Genomic DNA, 21,727 nt, shown 5'->3' with positions numbered 1-21,727 from the left:
ATAGCCTTGTTGATCATCTTTTTACTTAAATGAGCCTCGTAGATTCCCTTTCTTCTCATATTAAGCCTCATAGATACCTCGTTTCACATAGCCTTGTTGATCATCTTTTTTCTTAAATGAGCCTCGTAGATCCCCTTTCTTCTCATATTAAGCCTCATAGATACCTCGTTTCACATAGCCTTGTTGATCATCTTTTTTCTTAAATGAGCCTCGTAGATCCCCTTTTTTCTCATATTAAGCCTCATAGATACCTCGTTTCACATAGCCTTGTTGATCATCTTTTTTCTTAAATGATCCTCGTAGATCCCCTTTCTTCTCATATTAAGCCTCATAGATACCTCGTTTCACATAGCCTTGTTGATCATCTTTTTCCTTAAATGAGCCTCGTAGATCCCCTTTTTTCTCATATTAAGGCTCATAGATACCTCGTTTCACATAGCCTTGTTGATCATCTTTTTTCTTAAATGAGCCTCGTAGATCACCTTTCTTCTCATATTAAGCCTCATAGATACCTCGTTTCACATAGCCTTGTTGATCATCTTTTTTCTTAAATTAGCCTCGTAGATCACCTTTCTTCTCATATTAAGCCTCATAGATACCTCGTTTTACATAGCCTTGTTGATCATCTTTTTCCTTAAATGAGCCTCGTAGATCACCTTTCTTCTCATATTAAGCCTCATAGATACCTCGTTTCACATAGCCTTGTTGATCATCTTTTTTCTTAAATTAGCCTCGTAGATCACCTTTCTTCTCATATTAAGCCTCATAGATACCTCGTTTCACATAGCCTTGTTGATCATCTTTTTCCTTAAATGAGCCTCGTAGATCCCCTTTTTTTCTCATATTAAGGCTCATAGATAGGCCCCTACCTCGTTTCACATAGCCTTGTTGATCATCTTTTTTCTTAAATTAGCCTCGTAGATCACCTTTCTTCTCAAATTAAGCCTCATAGATACCTCGTTTCACAAAGCCTTGTTGATCATCTTTTTTCTTAGATGAGCCTCGTAGATCACCTTTCTTCTCATATTAAGCCTCATAGATCCCTCTCTTCACATAGCCTTGTTGATCACCTTTTTTCTTAAATGAGCCTCGTAGATCACCTTTCTTCTCAAATTATAAGCCTCATAGATCCCTCTCTTCACATAGCCTTGTTGATCATATTTTTTCTTAAATGAGCCTCGTAGATCACCTTTCTTCTCAAATTAAGCCTCATAGATCCCTCTCTTCACATAGCCTTGTTGATCACCTTTTTTCTTAAATTAGCCTCGTAGATCCCCTTTCTTCTCATATTAGGCCTAAGCCTCGTAGATCCCTCGCTGCACATAGCCTTGTTGATCACCGTTTTTTCTTAGCCTCGTAGATCACCTTTCTTCTCAAATTAAACTTGTTGAGCCCCAATTTTACCCTCCCCAGGGCTCATAATTATTGCACAGCCCCTAAAAAGGTTGGTCTTAACCCGTGAATTCAGTATGGAAACTTTCGGGCCTCATAACTGCTAAATTGTTGGTCTAAAGTAGTTTAAAAGTATAGGCCTAGGCCTACATGTTCAGAACGGCAAAGACTTGATAAATAATGAGGTTAAATTTGGGCAAAAATGCTCATTTTGGCCCCAAATCCCCCAAAACTGGGTTTTTGGCCCACTTCTTTTTCGTTCAGTTCAACGTATAACAAAATATTCATATTGGGCCATTTTTATATTTTATTAATTTTTAACTTAGAAAACTAGATAAAAATATCTATAGGCCTAAGGAACCGCGTTTTTTTTTTTTTTTTTTTTTTTGAATTTTAACCAACTTTGAGAAATTAGCACCAAAAATGGTCAAAAAATGCTAAATTTTCAAAAAAATCATAAAAAGCCCTCTTGAAAATAGTACCGTTTTTTCCCCCAGAAATTTAGCTTTCCTAAATTCAGAATAAAACTATGCATGCTGTCCGCCCCCATCTGACATGAACTTAAATTTGAACAACGCCCTCTATATATAATTTATAAACAAAACAAAAACAAGACTTGCCGGCTGACTGGCACCTGCGGAAGCGGAAAACCTCCTAAAATTCGTCGAATTTGTGTCTTATAAACACGTGTAGTTTTAAGTGCTTAGTCTTAGAAGCAATGGACCGGTTGCGATCAAAATTGACGGGCGAATTACAGAAGAAATCTGGGTAAGAATATAAGTTTGATTTCTAAAAAATTGTGATTTATAACATGTATAATATTAAAGCTTACAATACATGTAATGATTTTGATTTAAACTTTTGATCCAAACACAAGGAAATAATTCCTACCTCGGAATTTTCAGATGGTAGGAATTATTTCCTTGTGTTTGGATCAAAAGTTTAAATCAAAATCATAATTTATACCAACACAGACATGACAGATGAACTTTCATGAACGTAAGCTTACATGTAAATCGCCGTAAATGTGCACGACTTGTTCATTTTGTTGTTGCAACACCCCCCGGGGGGGGGCACTCAATTTTTTTGGTAGGGGTAGGGGTGCCACCGACAGTTTTGAACTTGAAGTGTAAGGAACTGATCGGCCAGTCAAAAGGGGGGGTGTAGGGAACTGATCAGCCGGTCAAAAAAAGGTATACCTTGTTCGAGAACTCTAGCTTCGAATTTGCACACGATAGTTACGCATTCGATGCTAGAGTACTTTACTATGGTTTTTCGGTCGGACAGCGGTTCAATTTTTTTTTTTTTTTTTATTTATTCTGTTAATGTTGAAATTTGAATGAAAGTTATTTCGATGAGTCAACTGTATCTTTTGAGCAAGATTTGCGTATTTTGGACAGTCTAAAATTTTGCTGAAGTGTAATTTTAGCAACATTTTTGATGCAATCGCCTGTCGTGATCGGCTGTGTTTACTTCTGACCTTCCATTGCTTTACACGGTGTCATGCTTCAGCGAATCCGACTAGATTTTGAATGCAAAGGTCTCTAGCCTAGAATGTGAAGCTATTGGTGAGCAAATTCTTGGCTAGAGTTCTCGAGCAAGGTATACCCTGTGTGGGCAATCTTTGAAATCGTAAGCCAATCAATGAACGTGACGGCCTTTTACGGTATTAATTAATGTGACTCGCCAGTAAAGTATGTAGGTATGCCAGGCAAACACATTTGCTAGTCAGCCAAATTCGCCGACAATGTCAATGCATTTTTACATAGAAATTTAAAACAACTGGCCGAAGAAAGAAACCTACATTATATGTTTTCTATACTTCACTTGACCCAAATATATGATTTTTTATGGTGATAAGTCACTCGCACATGGAATTTTAGAGGGATTTTGATAGCAGTTCCATTAAAAAAAGCTGCTATCATCATGAGATTAAGATCTAGAAACACCCCGAAATGCCGTTTTGGGGAATTTTGCTAGCTGAATCTTTTTGACATTGTTTGATGAAAGTCAATCTTTGACAAGATGTAACTTTGCTACGGAAAGTGCTATGAAAAAAGGTTTTCAGTTTTGGCTTTGTTTACTCAAGGGCTTTAATTTGATATATAAAATGATGCAGTTTGATGGCAAATTTGAATTCCCTAAGCATACCTAGAGTATGTCTAACCTGATTGGTTTACAAAACTATTTGGATAATTGCTAAGCCAGTCAGCGTGCTCGATGCAACAACCTCGTAGAGGTTTTCGAGAGGCAAATTCACGTGGGGATCCAGCAATCGAGTATAAATTCAGCTTGACCACTGCTCTCGCGTGAGATCACAGGTGCAATAACAATACATGGACACAATCAGTGACAACTACACAATGTAATAATGAATTATTTATGACATGCATCGGGTGGATTTTATGATCGAGGTAAGGTTTTTGGCCTGTCCCTGCGTGAATATCCTTAGTTTTCAGCATGCGATGACCAGTTTTTTGCGGACACTTTGATAATGTAACTTTTATAGGTCATAGGGTAGAAACTATAGTTGTACAATTTGTACGAACTTACATTTTGTTATAGGCCTAAAATGTTTACAAAAATTATATTGGTCCGTACATTGTGCTTGTATTCAGTTGTTCGACGTATAAAAAAAAGGGGGGCTCTTGTGAACTGATTACTCGTATCAAGTTGCTCGAGAATCGAGATGCCCTCGGCCTCGCATTGCAGTTAGACAATATTTCGAACAACAAGCAGGCAGCCTGAAACAATAACAGTGAATTAGAGAATTCAAGAACACCACCGCGCATGCGTAAGACCTTTTTAGCTTAGGTCTCATATCCTACTATCGGATGGTTGAAACTCATCACAAACTCACCATGCGATACTACACCACCAGTTGAAATAAACTCAAAACTTCCCATGTTATTCCCAAAACAGCATGTAACTTCTAATAAAAAATTGAAATCCGACCTAGTATGACCCGTTATCGAAAATTTTGTTTGATAAACGTCAACAAAATGTAATTTTTCTCACGAGCAGAACGCACATGGCAAAATGGCGGCTCTAATGCTGATTTCATCCCTCTCTTCACATAGCCTTATTGATCACCTTTTTGAAATCCGACCTAGTATGACCCGTTATCGAAAAAATTTTGTTGGATAAACATCAACAAAATGTAATTTTTCTCACGAGCAGAACGCACATGGCAAAATGGCGGCTCTAATGCTGGTTTCATCCCTCTCTTCACATAGCCTTATTGATCACCTTTTTTCTTAAATGAGTCCAGACCGACGCAATCTGGTTGTGTAGGAGACTAGTCACTGTGACGCCCACATTGGGCTATTCCATTTAAAATCCACACTACCCCTGTGGAAGATTTTGGGGAGCGATTGCCGAATAGGGTGCAACTCTACTAGTCTTATTACAAGACTGCCCCACCCCAACCCTAAACCCTAACCCTAAACTCCGTAAACGAGGACTGGAATCAGGTCTAGCAAGTTGCACCCTATTCGGTAATCGTACCGATTTTGGAAATATCTGCCACAGGGGGAGTATGAATATCAAATGGAATTAGTCATATTAGGCAGATCCATTTGAACCTCTGAGAAAGATTCAACCTGAATCTTCCACAGAGGGAGGGTGCGTTTCAAATGAAGCTGCTAATGTGTTCATTCCATTTGAAATTCATACTCCCCCTGTTGAAGATATTTCCAAAATCTTCCATAGGGGTAGTGTGGATTTTAAATGGAATAGCCCATTGGAACCTAGAGTAGTGTCTGACCGATCAGGTCCCTATCTGAATCGGCCGATTGGCCGATCAATTCCCTCTTTGATCTGCCGATTCGATCACCGATCACCGATTACCGATTCCCCAATTGTAAACAATGGCTGCCATCGCCATGAGTAAATTTCACCTGTATGTTGAAAGGGTACTTGTACGCAAAGTATTACCATAATTATGTATGCTCTGAGCACAAAACGGCCGATGCAGATCACTACCGATAAGCTAATAATCGGCCCGATTAGGAAGCTCCCGATCTGATCGGTCAGTCTCTAACCTAGAGTACGGAAGAAATATTCATTAACCGGACTGAAGCAATGTGGCCATTTCTATGTTTGTACCAGGCAGGTACCGGGCATTCTTCGACACAGAGACCTACACGGAGACTGCTATAAATTTGTCCAAAGGGTTGGGGATCGCATTTTTATTTACGACTAAACTGTTTCAGAGTTGAGGTTCGCTAAAAGTAGACCATTTCGGGGGCTGTATATTGGTGTACATGTCAGGTTTTGAACAATGAGTGAAAACTGACTGTATTCCAGGGTTTGTAGGTTTTTGCCGCAGGCGGAAAAAAATGCGGTTTACTTTTAACTAGTGATGTGGTCGACATGCCTTATGTCGACATAATGTCGACGTCGGCACGTATGCCGACATGTCGACATCAAAAATCATGTCGACAATTTTTTTTTTTTTTTTTTTTTTTTTTTTTTTAGTTTTTCAAAAAATATTTTTTGTTAGAAAAGCAAGTTATAGGCCCAAACTGACTTGTTATTCAAGGTTGGAAACCAGAGAAATACTGCTACTAAAAAAAAAAATGCCAATTTTTTTTACAAAGTTGGATGAACTTGTACATTTTGATTACCTTTGCTTCTATTGAACAGTCAGGGACACATTGAATTAGTATGCATTGCTAGCTGTTCAATAGAAACAAAAGTAATTAAAATGTACAACTTTTTCAACTTTGTAAAAAAATTGGCATTTTTTTTTTTTGAGTAGCAGTATTTCTCTGGTTTCAACCTTGAATAACAAGTCAGTTTGGGCCTATAACTTGATTTTCTGGCCAAAATATTTTTTTGAAAATTTAAAAAAAATTATTTTTTTTTTTAGAATTTTTTTATGTCGACACACTGTCGACGTCGGTATACGAATTATATCGACATGTCGACAATAAAAAACGGTGCCGACCACATCACTACTTTTAACCACTTGGCAAAACAGTTTTTGCCGGCAAAATGGCAAAAACTAAAAGCGTGATGAAAAGGCCAGATTTGACAACATAAAAAAGAAATTTAAAAGGCATGGGTTTCCATTGCTCATACCCCATTTAACTGAATTGTGCCATATCAAATTCAAACTTATTTATATATTTTACTTGACGAGACAAAAAAATATGTTGAATGATTGATTAAAAGTTGTGTGTTATTAGTACAGGAGCAGCAACCTCAAAAAAATGACTTCGTTCATCCCCCACTACATATGGACCCTCTAGATCACTGCTAGGTAGGTAGTGGACTCAAATTGTGGTATCACTTTTTTTTACAGGTCATTTTATGTATGGACGATAATCGCATAAATTCACCAAAATAGGACAAAATTAAGGGTAGGGGAAATATAAACTACAAGAACTCAACTTTTACTCATAATAATGAATTTTTTTTGGTATGAATATGTAACTAATTGATTGTTCTAACTGCCTAGTATTATTTGAAAGCAAACCTAGGTTTCATTTGATCATGATTTGAAGTGGCCAGTCCATACACTAGTGAAAAATCAGATTTTTCACAACAATGCGTAGGGTGGGTGTTTTTGTGACATTGGCTTCAAATTTTACTATTGTGTCAATTTCTATTTTCAAAATTAATTAAGTTTCCATTTTTTTTTTTTGTTTTTAATATCAAGCATATCTAGGCAAACTTTGATGTTCTGGTTCAAATATTTATGTATGTGCATGTTTGCTTGCATGTTGGTTTGTGTTGTGTGGGTTTGGGGTAGGTGGGGGTGGGTATGTGGGGGTGGGTGCGGGGTGTACCGTGTACTGTGTATAGAGTTCAGGGTTGGGGTGTTTTACATGTCTTAATATGTCACTCGGCTGAACTATATAAGTTCTATTAACAAAATTTGTTTGGTAAGTTGCCATTCATGTAATATTTTGAATATTTATATGTGTGGGTTGAGATCAACCGCTGTTTGTCAGGAAAATAGACTGAAAATATAAAAAAATAGTTACTTTTCCACATGTAGCAGCGTGTGTATATAACAATATTAAGGGGTAGGGGAAATATAAACCATCATAACTCAACTTCAACTCATGATAATGAATTCATTTTGGAATTAATATGTAGCTAATTGGTTGTTCAAATGTGTTAGTATTATTTTAAAGCAAAGCTACATGTTGATACCAAAATGAATTCATTAGATAGTCAGGTAGATAGCCATATTTGACATGGTTATACATAGAAAAGTAACCTTTTCTCACATTTTATGGCTATCTACCTGACAATTTTGCTTTAAAATAATACTAACACGTTTGAACAATCAATTAGCTACATATTAATTCCAAAATGAATTCATTATCATGAGTTGAAGTTGAGTTATGATGGTTTATATTTCCCCTACCCCTTAATATTGTTATATACACACGCTGCTACATGTGGAAAAGTAACTATTTTTACATTTTCAGTCTATTTTCCTGACAAACAGCGGTTGATCTCACCACACACATATAAATATTCAAAATATTACATGAATGGCAACTTACCAAACAAATTTTGTTAATAGAACTTATATAGTAAAAAAAAAGTGATACCACAATTTGAGTCCACTACCTACCTAGCAGTGATCTAGAGGGTCCATACTAACTACCTATGGTGTCAAACCTTGTATGTAGTGGGGGATGAACCAAGTCCTTATTTAGGCCCCCTGTGGGATCTTGCTCCTGGACTATATTGTTTATGAGCTTTCTGTGTTACGGTACTTTTTAATATTTGACTGACTACATGAGTTTTTGCCATTTTTGCTGGTTTAAACGAGACAAAAACGAGACAGGTTTTTGCCAGTTTTTGCTTTATTGAATTGTAGCAACGTTGTATAGTAGACAACCGTTCCCAGAGAACGACTGTATACAAGTAGATATTTTTTTTTTTATAAAACCCCAACAAATTGGTATCACTGTATTAAATAAAGCGCATCAAAAAAGAAATGCAATGGTTTTTTTAATTTTTCAAAATCCGTTTTTTGTCTGTCAAATTTTCATGGCACCACAACCCGGGACCACAACAACACCAATCTGGTGAAAGTGGAAAATAAGTTATAGACGAATCCAATGAGCCAAGTTATGGTCAGGATTTGGTCAGGCATCTTTGGGTCCCCGCAACACCAAAAAGCCGCTTAAAAATCGATGTTAGATTATTTTGTGGTGTCAACTGTCATCATTCTTTTGTCTATGTGTAACACGGGTGATAGAATGCAGTTTAAAATACCCTCCAAGGCTGCATTATTTCACATTTTAGGTGAGATTGAGCCGACAGGGCCCAACTTTGGCAGCCATTGAGGTATAGGAATGTGTGAAATTGGATTCGTCTGTACCTTTGTATGGTACGGAACTTCAAAACTATAAAATTAAAAATCAGAAGATATCATATAAATTATTATAAAGCTGGAACAAAAATTGAATCTTGCTGTGTAATGCACATAATCCATTTTTGCTAAGCAATTCCTCCCCGTTTCCAATGCTAAAATTACTACCTTGCGCAGCCGACGAATACGGCTGGGTTTAGCTCATGACCACGCAACACCGCGCTGTGTAGTAGCCGAACAATTTATTTTATCGCTTGTTCTTGCCAACTCCTGTCTGCTTAGTTTTTCACTATACCCGGGCCATATGGGCCTTAAGCTATCACTTTTTTGATGTTGAAAATGAAAAAAAAAATAAAGAAAAATTACCTAATTACTAGTCACTTTTTAGCTCGAAATTTGCTCCTCCAAGAAGAAAATACCCTGGCAAATTTGTATCATCAGAATCGGCAGGTTTTCTTCTTTAACACTATGACATAATCATTTCAAGAAATGTCCCAGAAGTAGAATTAATTATAAGCATAAAAGGACGATGGGTAAGCAAGTACGTCAGCCAAGATGAACGCACCCAGGGGACGGCCACGGCATGCATGAAGGAAAGTGCTGTATATTTACAATTTTTTTTTGCTAATTTCCACTAAATCTTTGACGGGAAAAAGGACATATTAAGCTGCAAACTTTTTGTGATTTTTATGACGTGAAAATTGTTTACGGTATAGATAAGTTAGTTTTGGACATTTTCACACACAAACAGATAGGAATTGGATTTTCTGCGTTCCACCGGACTCCCTACCAATAGGGGTCTCGGGAACTGATCCAGGGTAAGTTTAATTCGGTATTTGTACTGCAGATTTTCGAATGAATCGGTTTTCATCTCTGTCAAAGACTGTGCATCCAGGGCTGTGCATCAAATAAAGTATATCACGATTCTGGAAAACTATTTTAATCCAAAAAATCAAATGTATCAGATGAGAAGATGATAGAGGGTGGGTATTGAACTGAAGGCCTATAGATAATAACATCACTGCTCTTCTCCGTCTGACTCATTAGCTCAGTTGGCAGAGCATCGGTCCGGTGATCCGAAGGTCCCAGGTTCAAATCCTGGATGGTCAGTGAAATTTTTTCACTGGCTGTCATTTATGTATGTGGAGACTTGTGTTAAAAAAGAAACCTTTCTCAAATGTATCTGGATTCAGATCTGGAGATCATTTATCCTATACAGCCAGTGAAAATCTGTGAGGGCCCGCTAAAAAGCATCTGTGCGGGCCCGAAGAAATTCTGGCTGCACATAAATGTACATGCATTGCACCGGATTCATGAGTCGACATAATCGCACTGCACTGATTAAGTACTGCAAAACTTACCTTGTTGTGAATAAAATGTTCTATAAAAATGAAATATGTGTGTGTGTTCCTTATATGAGTTGTGGTTTCCTATAGATTTGGGTTAATTTATTCGGGCGCGTGAAAAAAAGTGAGGGGCCTTAAATTAAAAGTTTAATTTTAGAGCAAGTGCACAAAATTAATGGCCTTGGGCTTTTTTGCGTATTTGAAACACTGACACCCATCATTTCATATTCTTATAGAATATCGATCCACGCACAGGACATGAAACTTGGCTTAGCTTTCGAGTCAGGGCAGTAACAGGCCGGATACTGGGGGGGGGGGGCACAAGTTGTTTTTTGGCAGTTTTCATAACAATTGTAGATTTGGGGCACTTCCTCTGTCCTCCATGAAGCTACGTTACCATCTGGAAAATGTGTTGATTTTATATATGAAAGTGGACCCATTCATATACCATGAACCCTTCGCTATAAGTCAATTATTTTGGCCAAATTTATATTGCATATTGCCAAAATTTAGGACCATTTTGAAAAGAAATGACCCATTCATTCTAAAATTGAAAATTGGCACCCCTGTGTACATGGTTATTTGTACTGAGTAGCCCCCAGGGGTAGAGATTTACACTTGAAAAAGAATTGATTTTTGGTTTTGATGGATCCGGGGGCACTCAACTTTGCAACTTTAGAAGTGATGGGTATGTGCCTATCAGCGTTCCGCAGTAAGGGCCTATCAGTACAAATCATTGTTTTTAGAAAGCGGGTCATTGAGTATGTACAAACAAAATGAAAAAGGGGGTCATTGGGTATAATATAGTGAAAAAAGGGGTCATTGGGTATAAAATGTCCAAAAATGGGTTATCGGGTAGAAATTTAAAAAAAATGGAGCAAAGTTCTATTTCTTGCCCCAAATTTACAATAGAATTTGGCTGAAATAACAGAATTTGAAAGTCTCTGCATTATTTTGTGGCATTCTGATGATAAATTTTAGAAAAAAAGGGGGTCATTGGTAAGTCGGACCTAAAAAAAGGGATCAGTAGGTATGACTTTAAAAAAGGGGGGTCAGTGGGTTTTTTGAAAAAAGGGGGCCTATATGACAGGCACATAGCATTGACTTTCAAAAGTTGGGTGCCCTCCCCCCCCCCCCCCCCTCCCAACCCCTGGGGTTTTGGATACATATGGCTGGGATTCTGAAATCTGATCATGAAAATATAGAAAATGTGAAAAAAAAAGAAACCCAAAAGCCCCAAATTATTATTATAATAATGGTTTGTACTTACAATGGTTGGAAATTATATCTGTTCAAAATGCAGCTAATTTATGGTGTTTTTTTATTTATTTTTTTTAATTTGTCGACCATTTTTCCTCTTGTAAACCAAATAATCAAAGTAAGTATATCTTGACTTTTTGGAAATCTTGTATAATATGAGACATTTTTTACCTCAATATTTTTATAAGGTGGAATAACTCTTGCAATAATAATAATATGCAATAAAATCCTGAAAACAATAAATGTTTTTCATTTGTAGCAAGTATTAAATGAAATTTGGTTTATATTAAAAAATAATGCTGCAACAGTTGCATAACAACAACTATTACCTTGCGAAATTTAATATAAAGTGTGCCGTAAGAATTGCAGTGGGTCCCTTGAATTTTTTCCAGCCAACACTCTTCCTTTAGCCTTATTAACATCCATCCCAGTCATCGGTAAGCAGCAATACGTCACTAACCTGGCTGGTTTCCCTTACACTCTCCACCCACCAGTATGACTCACTGTACTGTAACCATGCAGGATGAAGAACCAGGAACCAAAGTGAAAATGTCAGTGTAATATTCAATGGCTATGCAAGCACGTAGATTTGGACGGCTTCCTATTGCTTGCTTGTAGTGCAGCAGCATTGAATATGCACTAAAGCATCCCTGCTTGAATTTAAGATCACCTCAGATATACGGCAGACATATTTTTGTACCATATTTTGGATTTTACACGCGGTAGACTGTTTCAGATTCTTTCGTAAAAACGGATATAGCAGTGGATTTATGATATCAGTATGGAATTTATGATATGATAGTCGGTACAATTTTGGAGGAATCAAACGTATGTTTTGATGTAAGTATTGCCTTCTTGGAGGGTTTGTTTTGTGCGTGATGCGCATGAAATTACTGTTAATATGTGTGTGTCAACGACATATTGGACAGACAAAATGGCGGATGATTAAGTGCCTTTTAAAGATTAAAAAGCCAATTACAATATGGGCAAACACTGGTTTGATGTAATTAAATCATAATCATTAAATTATTGATTAATTGCAGTGTAATATATCTGCTGGGTTCATAAGAATAATATTGCGAGACATCTTTCAATCAATATTTCCTTGATAATATTTTTCTTTCATTAGTGTTTAAAAAATGAATTTTGAACATCACACAGTTACTGGCACTGCGGGAGTATCATACACATAGTACATAATGAATTAAATTCAAGAATTTTTGAAAAATACTACTTTATTATAATTGATATTTTATTTTAGCAGTATTTTATTAGAAATTGTTAAAAAGTCTCCACATACATTCGCTACTTGCACGGTTCCGCCATTATGCACTATGTGCGGGGAGAGCCTCGAACTGGCAGCATACATGAATGGGAATTGAACTAGTCATAACGTTCTGTGTAAGGTTACATAATTCTTCCTTTCATGTATGCTGCCAGTTCGAGGCTCTCCCCCGCATTATAGTGCATAATGGCGAACCGCAAGTAGCTTAATAAATGATATGCCAGTGAAAAATTCACTGACCACATATGTACAAGTGGTATACATAAATAATTAGATCTGTAATTATGATGATTTTGTCAGCTGTGATGGCGATGCAATATTTTCCCCATGCTTTGATTATCCTGTATACAGAACAGTTAGTGTAATATATCTGAACAATGATATTTATTTAATTTGGAAGTTTTAAAGTCACATTTTTGTCAGTGTGAACTGAATTGACATTGATATAGTTAAGTTGGAAGTTTCTAAATTGTGTCATTGTTTTATGAACCAAACTGACGCATTAAAAATAAGAAGGAAATGATGCGAATTACTTGAAAAGTAAAGCAAAGTAAATATGGAAGTTTCAAATGTGTCACTAAATATGAATCAAATTGACGCATTAACAATACAAAATTACAAACATATGGTCGAATCCAACGAAAAGTGTACACGGCATGTTCAGGGCCATAACTTAAAAGTATTAAGCAATTGACATTCGTTTTTATATTGTGTTTATTCGCCTTGATCATACGCTTCGCGCCATATATAATAAGACCCCCTTCTGGTAAAAATTTAGACACAGAGACCCCAAAACATGCTATTTTTACCCATTTTTTCAAAATATTTCTTAAGGTATTTTTAAAACATCTAAATCAGTTATGAAAAGAAGTCATTGGATTGAATCTAAATTGATTTCCTGAAAGGTGTGTATTCAAAGATTGCCTGTTCAATTTTTCACATATTTGTACATAATTATGAATTTTTGTGATCATTTTTGAGTGGTATTTTTTACATTACCTACGAATACAATTTTTCATAGCACTAGATATATCTTTAAAAATGGAAATCACTAATAAATGCGCAATTGATACAAGCTTTGATATGTCCAATACTGAAATGCATTGTATTCGGACATCTTTAATATTGTGTTTAGCTGCCAGAAATTCTAAATGGCACAAAGGTAGGTTTGGTAAAAAATATGCATTACCTCCGAATACATGTTAAAAGCTGTGTCATTTCCACAAAGTGAGAGAATAGTAAACAATAGTTAAGGAATAGGTGCAGGGTAATACACTCTTTATTTCTACCAAGTTTCAATAGCCTGCGTTTAAATATTTCTGAGATGTCAACAATAAAAGCAAGTATTAGTAAGTAAATTTCGGTAACAGAATATTACCTACGAATACAATTTGACATCATGACAGTATTGTGAAACACCGCCATTCATGCCAATGCCCATATTGGTACATAACGAAGGCCTGTATGTTTGCTATCAAATCATATGTCAATGAAAGTTGCGAATTCACATACATGCCCACCATGCAAAACCGAATACGGCTTAATTGTTGAAAAATATGTACTGAAACAGACGACGGTCTGCTCATTTGAAAGAAAAATCAGATTCAAAGAAGATTAGAAGGGATAAATACTTGGATTTGTCAACTGTCATGTGTGCTTCATTTTAAATGTTTACCGACCTTCTGGTTTCTGAGTAATTTGTGTCCAAATTCATTTATTCGAAGGTAACTTTTGACGTTTTCGCTTATAAGGTTACCTACTGAATACCATGGAAAAACGACTGTTCTCATTGTCTCATGATCTAGACAACACAGTGATGGACCCTGGTATAAAGCTAATTGTAGTTGCCTTCAAAAGAAAGGCCACAAGACGTAACTGACTCCAAGATGGACTTCACAAGTCTGCAATAACGGTTTTAAGCGATTTGTGTGCAATTAATCAAATTAAAGTCACTTTAGTGCCTTTGTTTCTTACTTCAATCCTCTTTCAACCGCTGTGAACCGACATTATTAATACATGATAGGGTCTTAAGTATCAATAAACGCATAAAAAAATATTACATTCAAAGTGCTTTATAAAATGAAGTTTTGATTATGATATCCACCAAAAGTCTAATTCTTACCTACAAATACTGAAATGTTACTTACGAATACAGCATAATACATGACATGTGTAATGAAGTGTCCCTACCAATGGAAATTAATTGTCAAAAACTTTAAGCGGTACCCCAGGACACTATTATTACCCATATACGGATTCATTCAACAATTATTTATTATGTAAAATTGCTGATTAACTACTTGTATATCAAAATGAAGTGGTCAAAATCTTGCTAAAAGCATCAAAAATTTTGATCTAAGGTAATAGCATTTATTCATTTGGACGTACCATCTGAAAGAGATCTAAAACTACCATTTTATTAATTCATTACCATAATAGCCAAATTTAAACCTCTAAACTCAATATAGATATTGTTAAATCGTTCATGTTACCTACTGAATACCGGGTTTCTTCACCTTTTCATTGTATAAAGCGTTAGGTGTATGCGTATAATTCCTAATATTCTTGAAAACATATATCCTACTCGCGCTATACAATGTGTAAATTGATTCATACTCATTTGATAAATAAAATACAGAAACTGACCTAAACTTCATTTTCAAAAATAAACTAGCATAAATTGACAAAGATCATATTGATCGCGTTATAAAAATAAAACAAATATTTTCTGGTTGAGCTAGCATTTTCCTGACACCCTGTGGTCTACATTACACGAAAAAAGCGTTAATGGGAATATTCCATTTGTTTTAGGTTGATTAGTATTGCGATAGTGAAAGCATCCTAGTGGTATTCGTAGGTAACATTGGGTTTTGATATCACATTTACTATCACACGTCCTGGATTTATTTTTCAAGATTAGTAATGGCACTTTTGGTTCCTATAAGGCCAATATGTCATCAATCAATGGGCAAAAGGAAAAAATTGTGGAGACATTTTTATTTCAGACTTTTATTTTTGGCCCGTGGACACTTTTGGTTGGATTCGACCATATACATGATTGTATAGCAGTTTAGAAAATGATATGGTTACTTTAAAGTAAAGAGAAGTTTAGAAATTCAAATTTGTCATTGTCAAAAAAAATCATTCCACTTTGACCAAAAAAACACACCCTAAAACATAAAATCTGGGTGTGTAAAGCATGATTTTTTGTTGCCATGCATAATAATGTACACAATAAAGACAGGCACTTCCAATGCTTCTGAGTTTAACATAAACAATGGCCGCACCATAACCCGGCACCAAAAAAGTGTTTGGGGGGGGGGGGTTCAGGGGTTAAAAAGTCATGAAATTTCTACAAAATTGATGCAAAAATTGTAAATTTTGTTTTTGTTGGGGAGCAAGATCTCAAAGGAAATTGTCATTTGTCCCCCATGCAAATGCCCCCATACCCCCTCCCTGTGGCACCGAACATGAAAAGAAGGTGTCAAAGCATGAAAAATATGTTTTCCTTTTGAAGATCCTTTGTATAAAAGAAGTCTGCATAAAAGAGATGGACTGTAACATTTCTAATTTTGACAAATGTGAAAAGCAGCATGATTACTCAACGCTGTGACATTTACAAATACCATGTATGTCTGCTACTACATAATAAAGAATTAATTAATTGTCTGGGACTTAATGAGAGGGTGATAACATTACAATCTCAGTAATGCGTTCATGTAACCGAGATGAAAACTTGACAGTGTTACATTTGTTGTGTTGATAAATGAATGTGATGAAGAGGAAGGGGGCATCACTTCCCATTGTGTACATAATACACTGTTCAAGTACTTCCTCCACGTCCTATTCTGGGACATGTGGGGCACTGATGGGGATTGTAAGGTTGGTGCGCTTTTGGGGTAAGGGGCGCTTGCAGCTTTTTGTAATATTGTATAATCTGCCGACCCTACCACTAGGGGGATTTGGATGGTAGATATAAACAATGAGTTGTCAGGGAATGTAATGCCTACCAGGGATCACCATGCAGGGGTCAAGGAAATGCCCATCCCATACAGGATCCCATCATTTCCCCACATTTCCTGGGATGGGAGGGGTGGAGTACTTGAATAGTATAGATAAGCCGATAAGTGCCATTGCCAACAGCGCTTGGTAAGCATAACCCCCAAATTTCAGGCTGTTCTTGATCACTATCAGTCGTCCCTTTATATTTTTTGTAGTAAACACATTTTTGGCTCTTAGCGTAGCTAGGTGAGCCTGAGTCATTGCAGTCAGTGAGGACTGTATTTTTGCTACATATTTTGGCCACTTGCTCTTGCTTTTTATGCTAAGGTTTCTTTTGTTTATGATATTTGGCTTTGAAATTACGTTCCAAGGTTTGCTTAGTTATTTAGCAATCGATTGCACTCCTTTAGAAGTGAATTTGGGGTGGGGAAAGTACTTATTTTGAAGTGAGAAAAGTCAAAAGTCGTCATGAGAAACAAGTCATTTCTATCGCTTTTGCTTGGTTCCCTGTATGCGCTAGAGATTATTTTGGTCTGAGTAATTTAAGTTGTGAGATCATGGCGGGAATTGACGGATTGCACTATTTTTCTTTGGGAAAGTGACCTTTATCATGAATTTTTGCGGTGATCTCACATGGACAGAAACGTGATTGGATGATTCCTTTGTCCAGATTGTTTATTGAGTTCTCGGGAGTTTTGTTACCATGGGACAACACTTCAAAATATTTAGAGACCAGCGGCGTAGTAATTTAGGTAAATTAACGCTAAATAACCAGGGTTGCCAAAAAATTCAGCCCGAATCGCAGGTCAAATAATCGAAAAAAGTCGCCCAATTTTTTTTCTTTACCTTTGCATTCTATGGGGCAGGAAATTGTCCCGGGAAAATCTTCAAAAGTCACCTAATTGGGTTACCAAATCGCGGGTTTGACAACCCTGAAAACAACGTCTCGACAGCGAAGGTCACATCTGGCTATTCATTATCATTGTTTGTCTGGCACCGCTTTCTACAGCGTGGGTTGGGAATTCTGAAAATCTGTAAAAATTACAATTTTGCAGAATAAAGGGTGGGTTTCTAAAAAGCGCAATTTATAATTATAAAGCGTGTGGGTAACGCTACCAATTGAAAAAAAAATATAATAAAGTAATTTGATGATCTGTTGAAAAACATTCATATTTTCTTCATAAATCTGGAAAGAAAATGTCAAAAATTAATTTGCTGATGTTTTCAATTCATACGACGTCACCCGTAGAAGAATCGACGTGCCGTGAGTTTTATGAATGAATATAATTTTCAGTCTCTACATCAGCCGCTTTGGCCCGCTCGCTCACACTAGAAGTGGAGCGATCCGAACCACAGCGGCCGTAGTAGAGTATAGACTGACGTTTTCATGAATTCAGGATCTCACAGGTATCTCAGCCCTTTACAATTTGCCCATGTGTTTATGATAAACAATCTAAAGTCGTATCTTTTCGATGCAGTTGCAGTGATGCAGTTTTGCCAACATTTAATATGTCGCAAATGTTTCAGATGAATAAGAAAATCACGAGTGTTTGATAGATGAGGATAAATTCTGCATCAATTCGGATTCTGAAATGGATTGATGGCGCAGATAGTGCTAAAATGGACCCGGAAGTGACTGTATGAAACGGCGATAGCGCCGACGATGTTCAGTCTTCCGAATTTGATAAGTAATGCTGTAAGCTTTGGTCACAAACACTGCATAAGGGTGGGGGATCAATTTTTGATAAAAAAAAAGAGTGGGGGAAATATAAATGGTGGGGGTTTGACCCCTGACAAACGTTCGAAATTTGTAGTTGCTACAACTCAACTGATCATCACTATTTAATTCACTATCTGTTTGTTTGTCTGTGTCTGCCTCTTTTCTCAGAGACTATTGTAGTAGTAGCTCGTTCACGTAGTGATTCCGTTGTCCCACTGGCCTACAAAACTTAGATTGCATGGCGATCGGAGTGTTTTCGTCAGAGCACCTCAGACTAGCAATAGTAGCATAGTTATAGTAGGGGAAGCATGTTCCTCAAACTTGGTGGGTGGATGCATCTTTAGTACACCATGTCACATACAATATTTTCTCACTTCGAATTTTATCCTTTCTGGGTAGGCCTATGACTGATTTTGTTACCGTAAAATTTGTGTCAATTCCCGATATCACATGTTAGTACCGTACACTATAAATGCACCAGATTTTGTAGGCTCCAATTGCTGATTACATAAATGAGAACAACTGGTAACCAGCGGCACTGTGCAGTACCGGTCTGTTATTCAATTGCGTTGTGTGTGGGTTACGTGTATTTTATGTGTAAAATGCGGTGATCCACCCAAGAAACAAAATCATCGTATAGACGGGCGTATAGATCCCTGGTACTAGGTGCATCTTGACCCCAGCATAAGTTTGTATTGGTTAGCGGGTCAAGGTCACCTGAGGTCATCCAGGGGTCATCTGAGGTCAAATTTGCAAAAACTGTTGTAGGGGCATGAAACTGGTTACAGTCAACATTTGGAGTCAAATTTTGGGAAGGTCATCCGGGGTCACCCAGGGGTCATCTGAGGTCAAATTACTAAAAACTTGTATGGGCATGAAACTTGGTGGGTACAGTCAACATTTAAAGTCAAATTGTGGGAAGATACTAAAAATTGTCGTATGGGCATGAAACTAGGTGGGTACAGTCAACCTTTGGAGTCAAATTTTGGGAAGGGCATTTTTGAGGTCATCCGGGGTCACCTAGGGGTCATCTGAGGTCAAATTACTAAACACTGTCGTATGGGCATGAAACTTGGTGGGTACAGTCAACATTTGGAGTCAAATTTTGGGAAGGTCATTTTGGGGTCATCTGAGGTCAAATTACTAAAAACTGTCGTATGGACATGAAACTTGGTGGGTACAGTCAACATTTGGAATCAAAATTTTGGGAAGGTCATTTTGGGGTCACCCAGGGGTCATCTGAGGTCATATGACTAAAAAACTGGATACAGTCAACATTTGGAGCCAAATTTTGTGGGGTCGCATGTTCCTCGAACTTGATGGGTGCATCTTGACCCCAGGCAGAACAAGTTTGTATTGGTTAGTGGGTCAAGGACACCTGAGGTCATCCAGGGTCATCTGAGGTAAAATTAGCAAAAACTGTCATATGGGCATGAAACTTGGTGGGTACAGTCAACATTTGGAGTCAAATTTTGGAAGGTCATTTCAGGATCAACCGGTGTCACCCAGGGGTCATCTGAGGTAAAATTGCTAAAAATGTCGTATGGGCATTGGTGGGTACGGCCAACATTTGGAGCCTAATTTTGTGGGGTCGTACAGAACAAGTTTGTATCAATTGGTTAGTGGGTCACGGTCACCAGAGGTCATCCAGGGGTCATCTGAAGTCAAATTAGCAAAAACTGTCGTATGGGCATGAAACTTGGTGGGTACACTACAGTCAACATTTAGAACCAAATTTTTGGGAGGGTATTTTGGGGTCATCCAGGGGGCATCTGAGGTCAAATTACTAAAAACTGTTGTATGTGCATGAAACTTGGTGCGTACAGTCAACATTTAGAGTCAAATTTTGGAAGCTCATTTCGAGTCAGCCAGGGGTCACCTGAGGTCACATTACTAAAAACTGTCGTATGGGCATGAAACTTGGTGGGTACAGTCAACATTTGAAGTCAAATTTTTGGAAGGTCATTTCGGGGTCATCTGAGGTCACCATTTAGAGCCAAATTTTTGGGAGGTCATTTTGGGGTCGTCTGAGGTCAATTTAGATGAATTCTAATAGTTGCCAAGGCTTTCTATAGTTGTTGAAAACTAAAAATACTAAAAAAAGGGGATTTTAAAATTTTGCAGAACAAATTATTCTTGCTGGTTCAGTAGTAATTTGCACAATAATGAATTATTTTCAGATTTTGCAACTAATAGTAATGCTGACAAAAAAAATACTAATGCGGCGGAGGAAGATTGACCCCCCATCGAGTTTCAAGGACCGTATTGAATATTTGTGGGGAATTTTTTCAAACTGAAGGTTTTAAAAAATTGGCCGACCTACCCAACCTTTCCATACAGCTACCAACCTGTTGCGCATTCGACTCCAAGAACAATTGCTTTCCCACAAAAAAAGCGTAGAGCCACAGCGCCATTGGTGCTCTTGTTCAATAAAATGATGCACATTTTTCAATATTTGCAGTCTTTCAGAGAAAAATAATGTTTTTACACTGGGACAAGTTCTTTAATTTAAAATGGACTTTTGCCACTAACTTGCCTACAGGTAAAAGAAAGAAAAAGCATAATGATGCTGCCAACGTCTCAAAATAAATCTCTAGAAAAAATGTATGTGTTTGAATGCTTTTTATGTATCAAAAAATTAGATGTTTAAGGTAGTATGAACGGCCAATCAAGCTTGCAGCAAAATAGCCCCAATAGGAAATTGAAATAGTGTATTAATTTAAAACTTAGAACAAACTAAAGATAAGTCTTCACTCCACCTATTTTTAGAGTTTCATAAAAATTTTACCATTTCTTATGCATTTCTTTATTTTTTGAAAATTACCTAAATTTTTCCACATTATAATTTTTTTTGCCAACATGGAGTGTGCTATGGTTCCAAACTTTCAGGGATGGTGTATAAGCTTAATATCTAAATTCTCTCGCCAGCTTTTTGAGATAAAGTGTTTAATTTTGTAGAAAATTAATTTTTAAATTTTTGATTTTAGGGAAATTTAGAAACACCTATAACTTAAAATAGAAACACTTAATTAAAAAAAGCTGGCGAGAGAATTTTCTAAATTTGATTACCTTTCATATGACACCTTGTTTGTTGAAATTGGACCTATAGTTAGCTCCAAAAAAATTCTAGAATTAAGGTAATTTAGTGTTTCTAGAAAAAGTACTAACATTACCATTTTATATCTCCTTTGTTAAGGCCAATATCTTGGAAAAAATTGCTGTCCTTTATTAAGTAGCATTTTTGCAATAAAATAAATTAAAAACCAGATTTATGCAGTGGGTATAAAGGAGAGAAAATCACATTTAAACAAATTACTTGTTTTCAAAAATTAAGCTGATTTGAAGAACTTGGCAACACGCCAAAAACATGCCGTGTGTAA

The 21,727-nt window shown here is 36.8% G+C and overlaps 1 protein-coding gene across 1 annotated transcript in view; it reads left to right on the top strand.

Moving 5' to 3' along the window:
* Positions 1-2,099: 2,099 nt before the first annotated feature.
* The window catches only part of LOC140142733 (uncharacterized), a 71,191-nt gene continuing 51,563 nt past the window's right edge, over positions 2,100-21,727 (top strand). The window contains 1 exon segment of the mRNA XM_072164726.1: positions 2,100-2,160. The gene's annotated coding sequence lies outside the window, so the exon portion shown is untranslated.

This window comes from Amphiura filiformis, chromosome 20 (assembly GCF_039555335.1).
Source record: "Amphiura filiformis chromosome 20, Afil_fr2py, whole genome shotgun sequence".
Taxonomy (NCBI): Eukaryota; Metazoa; Echinodermata; class Ophiuroidea; order Amphilepidida; family Amphiuridae; genus Amphiura; species Amphiura filiformis.
Note: the sequence above shows the minus strand (reverse complement) of the source record. Positions and strands in the feature narration are given on the sequence as shown.